Source organism: Setaria viridis, chromosome 9 (assembly GCF_005286985.2).
Source record: "Setaria viridis chromosome 9, Setaria_viridis_v4.0, whole genome shotgun sequence".
Classification (NCBI taxonomy): Eukaryota; Viridiplantae; Streptophyta; class Magnoliopsida; order Poales; family Poaceae; genus Setaria; species Setaria viridis.
This window is the reverse complement of record NC_048271.2, coordinates 45,986,329-45,997,557: the sequence shown is the minus strand read 5'-3', so window position 1 is coordinate 45,997,557 and position 11,229 is coordinate 45,986,329. Positions and strand designations below refer to the sequence as shown.

Genomic DNA, 11,229 nt, shown 5'->3' with positions numbered 1-11,229 from the left:
AGCATGGCAGATACCGTGTCTAATGGTATTAAGATAATTCCCTATTTGATACTATGAAAATGAAAATGACTTGTTCCTTTCTCGGCTCTCGCAAAATTTTTATTTTCTATTTGACTCTAAGTTCAACTTTCATTCCTTATATGACACTCCATCAAATTTCCATCCGTGAACCGTTAAGTACTCTGTGAAAAGACGATTTTACCCCTGTATGCCCCAACACCTTCTCCCTCCTCCTCTCCATTCCTTCTCCCTCTGCTTCTTCGGCTTCGTCTTCCTCCAGACCAGAGTCCCACACGCTTCCCGTTCCACTCTTCCCTTTCTGCGTGAACGTGACGGCGCCACGGATCCTACCGCCAGGAATGGAGGCATGGCCGGACGACTTCCAGTGCCCCAACATGCTGGAGGTCATGACGGACCCCGTCATCCTCCCCTCCAGCCACACCTTCGAGCGTCGCAACATCCAGCACTAGCTCGACGGGGAGCACCTTACCTGCCCTGTCACCAACCTCCCGCTGCCATCCTCCCCGCCGCCTCATAGCCACCGTCGCACCTTCAGCGGTTGCCGCCACCGTCCCATCGGAAGGGGGTGCGTAGGGGAGGCAAGAAGCGGTGACATCTACGGCAGCGGTGCGGCCCTCGTCACTCGTGCCGACGCTGCTGAGGCTGGCCAAGTTCGGCACAGCCGGACGGAGGGAGGTGCGGGAGTCTGGCACCGCGGCGATGCTGCTGCAGCACGCGACGGCCGGGGACGAGGCAGCGCCCGGGCGCTCTTGCTCCTCACCCTGGACAGCGACGACACGTGTGTCGGTCTCATGGCGGACGGCGTCGTCGACGCGCTCGCGGCCACGGCGCTCACCAGCCTCGCCACCGTCGACGTCAACAAATGCACCATTGGGGCGCACCCCTTGGTCATCCCGAAGCTGGTGGGGCTCCTCCCCCACGGCAGCCCGCGGGAGCACCGCGAGGCGGCCATGGCCCTATACGAGCTCTGCAAGCTGCCGGAGAACCGCTGCCGGTGCGCGGGGCACGGCGCCCGCGCTCGGCACCTTAGCCGCCGCTAGCTCCGCTCACGCCGTCGAGGTGCTCGGCCTCCTCACCAAGTGCCGCGAGGGGCGCCAGGAGCTGCGCAAGATCCCCGACATCGTTGCCGTGCTCTCCGACGTCACCAAAGTGGCAACTCCCGAGCAATCGAGCAGGTCGTGCTCGTCCTCAACTGGATTTGCTCGGAGAGCAACGAATTGGCATTGGAAGCAATAAAGCTAGGAGCTTTCTAGCTTCGTGAGACCCTGGTGAACGATGATAGCTGCAAGATCGCTAAGAACACTCTCGAATATGACGCTCGAAGAAGGAGAGGAGAGGAGGGAGAAAGGTGGTGGGATCCATAGGGCCAAAATCATCTTTTCACAGGGCATTTAACAGTTTATGGATGGAAAATCCAACAGAGTATCGTATAAGGAATGAAAGTTGAACTCAGTGTCAAATAGGGAATGAAAATTTTCTTAGGGCCAAGAAAGGAATCGGTCATTTTCCTGATGTCAAATAGGGAATTCTCTCTACAATATTTGTTTAATTCTGGCTCTCTTTCTTCTCTTTTCCTCTCACTCTTCTCCCCACCCCCAGCCGTGCCGGACTCCTTGCACGCCGGCGGCCCCGTGCTCGCCTAACCTCCGCGCCTGAAGCTGCCCTCCCTCCCCGCCGCCCCCAGCTCCCCTTCCTCCCCCGACGGGAGTTGCATGGACGCCTAAGGTGGAGTCCTGCGCGGCGCGACCGAGCTACGATGAGCGAGCAGTGGCAGAGCCCCATGCGGCAGCACGAGCTCCGGCAAGCGCCAGACCTCTCGCCAAGCCGGCGGCCACGATCTCTTCCGCGTGCCACAGGGTCGTGGACTCCTTCACACACTGGCAGGCCCGCTTCGCTGCCCATCCGCCCACGCCGGCGTCGCCTACGCTTCAAGCTAGCGCTTGCGCCCAGCGCCGTGGCTGTGCTCAACCTGCTACCCACGAGCATCTCGTAGTCGCAGGAGCTCGGCTGAACCACGAGGCAGAGCAAAGAGAGAGAAGAGAGCCTCACACGTGGTAGGCCTCGCTTACACGGGAACACGTGCTAGCGGCTCTAGCCAGCCGTAGCGACACCATCTTCTCTCTCCTCCTCTCTTTCCTACGTGTATGATTTGTAGAGAGCTTATCGGCAATGGTTGTAGTAGGGTGCTCTGAATAACTTTGTACATGTAGGATATAGCAACCATTATAGATAACGTGTCCAATGGTATTACTATAGAACAACTTCCTAAATTAAAGTGGGACCGCACACAATATTTGTTTAATTCTTGCTCTCATTCTTCTCCTCTCCTCTCACTCTTCTCCCCACCTCCCCCAGCCGCGTCAGCCTCCTCGCATGCCGGCGGCCTCCGCGCCCCCCGCGGCCCTCCCTCCGCCGTCGGCCCTAGCACCCCTCCCTCCCCCGCTAGGAGCCAACGGCCGCGCCCGCCTTCCCTCCTCTCTGCAGTGACCGTGCACCCAAGTTCCTTTCCCTTCCCGCGCTGGCAGCCGGCGGCCGTGCTCGCCATCCCTCCTCTTAGCAGCGGCCGCGCGCCCAAGCTCCCCTTCCTCCCCACGCCGAGAGCCGGCGGCCACGTCCCACCCTCCTGTTGATAGCTATTAGCACGCCAATTTGTGAACCGCAAGCTTACATATTAGTTATAGCTCTTCCCTCAGAGTATTCCCCCAAGGTTTGTCAATCCGTGGAACTTATAGCACAAGATTTATTTCAACTAGCATTGTTACTATTAACTTGGTGTTTATGAGTGATTCAGATCCAATCTACTAAGCATGTACAGACAGATAACAGATAGAGTATAGGTAACCAATCTAGAGCAACCTAGACTATGCATATATTGTAATTTTGAGCATGGATAGCAAAGCAACACTGATATAATCTTAGTAAAAAGTATCTTTGAGTCTACACTTCCGGTCCGGATCCCTAAATCCCCCACCTTACACAAGAAAGATCCTGTCACGATTATCTCTATCAGCGCAAGCAGGTTAAGGGCATAATCGTAAGAACATTCATACTCATCGATAGATCAAGCATGCAAATCTGGTCACCACAACCACAAGAACACCCTAGGCAATCTATCATCGATTCATAAATTGAAAAGCAAGCAAACCCGATAGAGCATAAAACCATCAAAGGAGATACTTAGATCGCTAAGAACATGAACACATCTATTACTTCACCATGAATGATTGCACATCACAAGATCACCACCAGGATCCTACCTTGATCTTGGTGACTTCCAGCTCCAGAACTCCAGCGTGATCTTCCTCGCAGGGTGATCACACTGGCAGAGGTTCGCCTATGCTAGCCTCCGACAACTGCACGGCCCTTGGCTCTCCAGAGAGGTGTCCCTCAAGCTCCTTCTACTTCTCTGTTGCTTCACGTCGAGTACGTCGTCTTAGTATCTGGCTTGGTGGATTTTTCGGAGTATTTATAGTCCAGAGAGCGCGTGGTAAAAATTGGAAGGTGAGAGGGCGAAGAAAAACCCTAGGCCGATCAGCCTGGGAGGTTCCAGGCCAATCGGCATGAGCCTTCCTTTTGGCTCCTCGCGTTCTACTTCGTCTCCAAGTCTCCTCTAGTGCTCTGGAATCTTCTTTTAACTTGCACGTGGGCCTGACACGTCGGTAGCTTCGGGATGAGATTGATCTTCAATGACTTTCAAAATCTTCGCTTGATTTTCTTCGATTCCTCTTTGATCCTGAGCTCGTCCTTGCCATATCTTCATAAACTTAGCCCCTAAGTAACTTTGGAGGATTGCTTGCCAAATATGGGCATCAGTGGGCGCCAGAGCCGATCGGCCTTGGCTCCTCTAGGCTGATCGGCCTAGCCCCTTCGTGGGCCCTTTGATCTTCGTCTTCATCTGGTTCGATGCTCATTCAGTGCTTTATCCAAAAATATGCTTTTAAGCCTAATTTTCTGCAAAAGCATAATATCCTCCGAAATACGTTGCATACGTGAAAATGACCGGTTTATTAGATGTAATCAATAGTTTAGGTATTAAATTCATGTTATTCTTGAAGATAAATAGGGGTAAAAGTGTGTCAATAGTGAGCGTCAACACCTCCCTTCTCCCTACGTCGTGCTCGACTCCCCGCACACCGGAAGCTCGCTTCGCCCCACCTCCCCTCTACCTGCTCCGGCGATGGCTCGAGGTTCGGCGGACACCTAAGGTGGAGTCCCGCGCGGCGCAACCGAGCTGCGGCGGACGAGTAGTGCCAGAGCCCCGTGCGGCAGCACGAGCTCCGGCGAGCATCGGGCCTCTCGCCAAGCCGGCGGCCGCGAGCTCTTCTGCGTGCCACAGGGCCGTGAACTCCTCCACACACCGGCAGGGTCGCTTCGCGACCCACCCGCCCTTGCTGGCATCGCCTGCGCTTCGAGCAAGCGCTTGCGCCCAACGCCGTGGCCGTGCTCCGCCCGCGAGCATCTCGCAATCGCAGGAGCTAAGCCGGACCGCAAGGCAGAGCAAAGAGAGAGAAGAGAGCCTCACATGTGGTAGGGCCCGCTCACACGGGAACATGTGCTAGTGGCTCTCGCCAGCCGTAGCGACAACGTCTTCTCTCTCCTTCTCTCTCTTTCCTACGTGGATAACTTGTAGAGAGCTTATCGGCACCAAGTCACCCACATCGGTTGTAGCAGGGTGCTCTCTGTAACTTTGTACATGTAGGATATAGCAAACATTGTAAACGTGTCCAATGGTATTACTATAGCACAGCTTCCTAAATTAAAGTGGGACCCGCTACAATATTTATTTAATTCTTGCTCTCTTTCTTCTCTTCTTGTCTCGCTCTTTTAGCCACCAATCACCATTAATTTAGCTATAGCAAAGAAACTCTAGGAAATGGTTTTTGACTGAAATTTCTTTTCATTTCATTCCATTTTCTGCATGATTTATGTACCATGGCTAAATAAAGATAAGTACTATGGTACTAATATAAGGTTATGTTTGGATCCACCCATCTAAAATTTAGCTAGTTAAACTTTACTGCCTCTTTTTTTAGCTCTCTTTTACTGTCAATAAAACCAGTGTATTAGGTTAAAAAAAACCAGCATATACACCGTATCACCATTCCAATATATACCGACTAAATAGCATCAGTAAGACAACACGAGCCGTTCTTGACTTTGTGCATTTTCGTTAGAATGCCGGCTTAGGTACAGCCGGCAAGCAAGGAATGCAGAAATTGACTGGCGCAATATAGTGATAAAGGCAACTAGCAAGCGCTAGGGCCAGCCAATAATACTACTTGTTGGAGATTGATGGCCCATGAGGCCATGGATTTACAGTACTTTTCAACAAAGGCAAGCTTAGACTAAAGTTTAGGCTCGTTATCTTGCACATGAGTTTCCGTGTTTACATTGTTTTTGCATTCCAAGTACGCCTATAGTTACCGTTACTGTTTTACAACTAGAAATTCAGCAGAAAGAACAAAAATGTATACAGAAACGACGGACAGCAATTGACAGTGCTCGAAAGGTGGATTGTACCCGTCTCGACGACATCCGCAGCCTGAAGAGCAACAGTTGATGGCAACATGCTGTAAGCAGGCGGCGTGGCCCCCGTGCTGATGTCTAATCAATAGGGCATTCAAAGCGCAGATCAATTGCCGAGCTCACCTTCAGCTTTCCGGGGGCTTGCAAGCATATGTATTAGGACCGGACCGGTGAAGTCCTCACCCCTTTCACTGGTTCAACCGCTGAGAACCGGTTGAATCGCTGGTTCAATTTAACGGTCAAAAACAATTTGAACCGGCTAGAAATATATTGGACCGGTGTCATATATATATATGTATATGTATGTATGTATATATATATAATTACCAATTATATATATATAATTGGTAAATAACAATATGTAGTTGATGACAAATAAATTTTAGCTCGTAAATAACACAGCTTAATTATATAACCATACAACGGAACACTAGTAAACCATTAAATTTGGCATTTTTTTACAAAGGACATTTCTAATTGCAGCTCAGCCTCACACAAGCTTCTGAATTAAAATGAACACAAGCCAAATATTAATCACGAAATAGATTTGGGTAGAGAAAAATCGACAACTATGAAAAGGATTGTGAGATTCTCGTTTGCTGCTGCTGCCAGAGATTCTGCCGGTACCTGTTGAATTTGAATCTGATTAGTGATTGGAAAAAAACAATTGAACTGCAAAATGGGGAAAAAAAATGAAAACCCAAACATAGAAGAAGCTAGTTAGTAGGAGGAGGATGACGTGCCGTAGCTGCCAACGCTAGCTCACTGCTGGATGCGCTCGCCACCGGCGATGACATGGAATCGGCAGCCTGGTGTGCTTGCTTCTTTGCGCACACGGCGGGGGAGCCTGAGCCCCTGCCTGTCTGCTGGCCGGCCGCCGCCAGCAAAGAATAGGCCGCCGAGGGCCTCTGCTCCGGGGGCAACGCAGAAGCTGATATGGAGTTGGAGCTGCCAGCCGTCTACGCGGAGGACGGGATGAGCCTTTGCCGGCGAAGAACGAGCAGGGCCGTTGGGGTCAGGGGATGAGGTGCCGCGGCCGCAGTCGGCGAAGAACAGGCAGTGGCGCAGGGCCGCAGAGGATACAGGAGGAGAAAGAGCGGCCGCCGCCTGCTCGTGATGCGCCGCCAGCCTGCCGGCCTGCTCGCGAATCGGGATGCGCCGGCGTCCTTTTTCGCGATGCGCCACCGCCACCGTGCGAGTGCGAGCAACCGAGCGGATCGGTGAGTTTTCTACGTGGGATTTTACTTGGGCTGGGCCTTTGGTTGGGCCAACGTGGGAGAGAACATGAGGGCAGCGAGCAAAATACGTCCGGTTCGTACAGAACCGTCCTGTTCGCCGGTTCCGTATAAAACCGAACGGTTCAACGGTTTTTACCGCTCCAATTGTAGGACGGTCTTTTAAGCGAACCGAAACCGGTCGAACCGCCGGTCGTCCTAATAACTGTGCATGCAAGGCAAGCATCGTACTGTAATTAGCGATAAGCTCGGTGAGACGTGTGTCGTACGATCCATGCATGAAGCGGGCCCAGCGAAGAAATATTTCTTCGAAAACAAAAAGTAGAAACCTCATGTTCTTGTGATTGGCCGCCGTCGTTACACGACAAAGCCGCCGAGTGCTCCACACTCCACAGCCCATACAGAGCCCAGATCTCGTGACTCGCAGCACGCTAACCCGCACGTAGGCTTGCAGGCGGGGCGGGTTGTGGCCGGCCGCGAACCCACAAAGCTTGCCGCTAAACAAATCTGGCGGGTTTGTAGCTGTCCACTAATTCAACCTCACCGATGAGCTTGCTTTTGTGGACGTGGTGGCTGACCCGCAAAGCCCGCATAGCTCGCATGTGGTAGCTTGCTTGCCTCCCTGCTACACTTGCTTTGCCTAATTCAGATGACTACTAATCATGCCGCGTGATGCTACTAAAAATCGAGGAAAAAACTAAAGAAAGGATGAAAGGCATTAGCATTCAGAATAATTATCACTGTGTTGTTGCAATCAAACTAGGCAGGATCGATGGCACACCAAGGACAATTAGTTTCTTTGAGCACGTTAACCGGGAAGCATCATGTTTCTTCAGATATGCAAAGTTCCGGAGCTGAGATGAACACCTCGATTGGGAGCTTGAGCGCGCGGCGTAGCGGCACGAGTGCTGCCTTCCGAATGCCCCGGTCGCGGCCTCGTTGCGGCCTCCACTCTACTGGTCCGCCGCGCCGCTGCGGCCGCCGCCGCGAGGCCCCGGTCGCGCTCCAGGCTAGCTGCGACGTACTCCTCCGTGGTGCCGATGCGCGCGGCTTACGGCTGCCACAGCTGCCCCGGCCACGGCGGCGAGGCGCGCCGCGCGCCTTCTTGCCGGGGGTCCTGTGGATGGCCCCGCCGTGCACGATGCGGTGGAGCGGCTCGGGGAGGTTCTTGAGGTAGCTGACGGCAGCGATGGAGGCGGCGTTGAGGGAGAGCGAGCGCGGGTGGCAGCGGTGCTGCGGGGTTGTTGAAGCTGTCGTCCATCAGGTGCAGGAACTCGTTCCCCGTTGGCGCCGCCTCCGCGCTGCGGCAAGTCAAGAGAGTCGCGAGCTCGATGCTGCCGTCATGTTGAGTGCGGGTTCTTGCGGGCTGTTGCGGCCACATGCTCTCGTCCAATGGGCTAACCGGACCGACCCGCATGTGTCCAAAACAAAGCTGCTGCGCCACCTCAGTCGCGGACTGATTTTGCGGGGCGGGTTTGCGGCCTCGTAGAAGAATCCGCCCCGCATGCAAGCCTACCCGCACGCAAAGCTATGCATCATCGTCTTCGTTCGATTCCGCAGCTGCTGTGTCCTGTGTGGAGGAGGCGGGGGCGGGGGGCCGGGGGCGAGATCTCTCTCTCCGTGCCATACCGCCCAGGGGCCGGGACCGCGAGCCCACGCGACGGGCGATGGGACGGCCCGGCTGAAAAGTCTGCGCGGCTCATGCAGCAGGGAGGGCCGGAGGGATACGCAGTGCCGGCTCAACCGCCGTATATTCTCGTCGCAAAGGGGCAGCAGCCGGCAGCGCCACGCCCGCCACGTACGGCCGGGGGGCCGACAGCGAGAGGCGCCACATGGGCCGCGGCGCGGCGATTGGCCCGGCCGCGGCGCCGCACGTGGGCGCGCAAAGGCCGGGCCCGGTGAGGGGGGGTAGCCGTCACGTCGCGCGAGGCCGGCCGGGTCGGAGACACGCACGGGGCGGCGGTGGTTGCCGCCTCGCGGCCGCGCGCGCGTCGCCGTCGCCCGTCGCCGCTTTCGTCCGTCCTGCCGCTGCCCCGCCCGCTCAGGTCTCCGCCCGCTCTCCCTTTCCCCAAAGCAAAGCAAAGCAAAGCAATCCTGGCGCGGCCTGTACTTCGCCAATGAATGCGCAATGGTTATCCAGTTCGCGAAACCGACTAGCTGTCAGATTGGGTTCTGGTTTGGACGTGTCACGACGGGCGGCGGTGGCCACTCCTGCGTGCCGTCGGAATAATATCGGTGACGGTTTCGTGCAACTGGCAAACGATTCGAGGTCGAGACGGCCAAAGGCGAGACGTTTGATTTGATCAGTTGGTACAGGCAAAGAACGCCGCAGTGCTCTGCGAGGTACAGTGTGTCACGGTGACGGGCAGTTGATCCTGTGTTTCTGATCAAGTGGATGAGACGAACAATGGCATGGAGCCACGACAACCGGATGGGGGATAGGAATCCAAATGTGACGTGGTTCCTAAAAGTGTCCCAATCGTGGTCATGGTATAGATTTGGTTGATGTGTGAAAACTACCGGTAGTTTAAGAATCCAATTTACAAAAGGGAAAATCCTATTTTCACCTTCTAACTATAGCATAAATCTGATTTTCAAACTACAACTACAAAATCGGATAGTGAGGACGATCCAACTGTCAAAACAAAGGCAAATTTGACCTTTTGAGTGGTTTCGAGGGGTGGTTTTGCATTTTCTAAAAATTTAAAAAGTTTTGATTTAATAAATAAATCATAACAAACTCATTTCAAATCAAAAAAATATGAAGTTGGTACCTAAAATTTTTCTAAAAATGTAGGCTATTTGTTTGTACTCTATTTGAAGTTGTTTACATCGTTCATAATAAAACACAAGGGACATGGATGTTGGCGCTCGTTATTGACACACTTTTAGTGCCATTTAAGTGACGTTTTTATACATATTTTTATACTAACCTGCAGCCACTTGACACCTGAAATAACCCCATTTTCGCATATGCATTGTATTTTGGATGACATTCTGTTTTTGCAGAAAATTGTACCTAAAAGCATATTTTTGGATAAAGTCTTGAACAACCAACGAACCTATCAAAGACGAAGGCTAGCAGGCTTAAAGCCCAGGCTAAATAGGCCTGGTGAAGCCCAAACCGATCGGCCAGGGGTCTTCTGGCCCCCTCCGATGCTCATTTTTGGCAAGCACTCCTCCAAGATTACTTAAGGACTAAGATTGTGAAGATATGTCAAGTATCACTTCAGGATCAAAGAGGAATCAAAGAAGATCAAGCAGAGATTTGAAAAGTTGTCAAAGATCAATCTCATCCCGAAATTATCGACGTACTAGGCCCACATGCATACAAAAATAAGCTTCCAGAACATCAGAGGAGATTTGGTGACGAAATTGGATGTGAGGTGATAAAAGGAAGGGCCAGGCCGGCTTGGGGCTTTCCTTGCTCCCCTCGCCTTCCTATTTCAGCCACGCGTCTTCCAGACTTTAAGTATGCCCAAAATTCATCAACACACATCATCCATCCACCAGAACTCGATGAAACCAAGGGCATGCACCACAGAGAGCTGAGGGCCACCGCAAGTCTTTAGAGTTGTCTAGGAGATGGCTTAGGGCAAACCCTAGCCGCCATGGTCGTCCCTGCACGGTGAAGCCATGGTGGAGTTTAGGAGCCAAGCCTTGTATTCATCAGGGCCTATGCACACATGACGGTGATATAAATCTAATCTTGTGCTTTGATCTACTATGATGCATGCTTATTCTCACATGTCTAGCTAGCATATATTCTTAGTAGGAATAGATGTAATCGTGGTGATTAGTCTATATCTTGCGGATACATCTTAGTAGTGCGTAGGAAGTCGGTGTAATTACCCTTGTGTGGTGACAGCATGTGGGAGGGAAAAAACTGAATGATTGTGTAATGTTGAGTAGGACCGATGGCGAGTATTGTGGGAGTCGTTTGAGGTAAAGCTTTGGAAACTGGAGGCATCAACACGCACCTCGCAGTGACGACCATGAGAAAGTAGGCCGCTTGCGAGCCGCCGTTCTGAGAAATGACTCTTTATCAAGGTGTTACATAGGTTGGTTACCGCTTTGGCTAGACTACAACGAGAAGATGATAGGCTCTTGCTATCCTTGGTGGTGTTATATCATATATATATATATATATATATATATATATATATATATATATATATATATATATGTGGATGTGATCTACCAATCTTTACATTAAGGTTATCCTTCATATGCAATCTATGCTTCATGTTAGGATTAGATCCGTTAGATTAGATGGAAAATCCCAGCCAGTTCGCTGGCGATCCACGGATTGATAAACCTTGGATGGAATACTCTGAGAGAAAAGCTACGATGATCCGTGCGCTTGTGGTTCACAAATTGGCGTGCTAACTGCCGTCAACAATGGACAACTAAGATTCAACTAAGGACAGAGAGAACACCAACAGCT

The 11,229-nt window shown here is 52.2% G+C and overlaps 1 long non-coding RNA gene and 1 pseudogene across 1 annotated transcript; one reads left to right on the top strand and one right to left on the bottom strand.

Moving 5' to 3' along the window:
* Positions 1-226: 226 nt before the first annotated feature.
* On the top strand, positions 227-1,385 carry LOC140221226 (U-box domain-containing protein 8-like; annotated as a pseudogene).
* A 4,542-nt stretch (positions 1,386-5,927) lies between these two features.
* On the bottom strand, positions 5,928-7,641 carry LOC117836860 (uncharacterized). The gene is made up of 2 exons (XR_011897089.1): positions 6,291-7,641; positions 5,928-6,174 (listed from the first exon to the last, which is right to left on the bottom strand). It is a non-coding gene; the product is annotated as an uncharacterized lncRNA (long non-coding RNA).
* Positions 7,642-11,229: the final 3,588 nt, after the last annotated feature.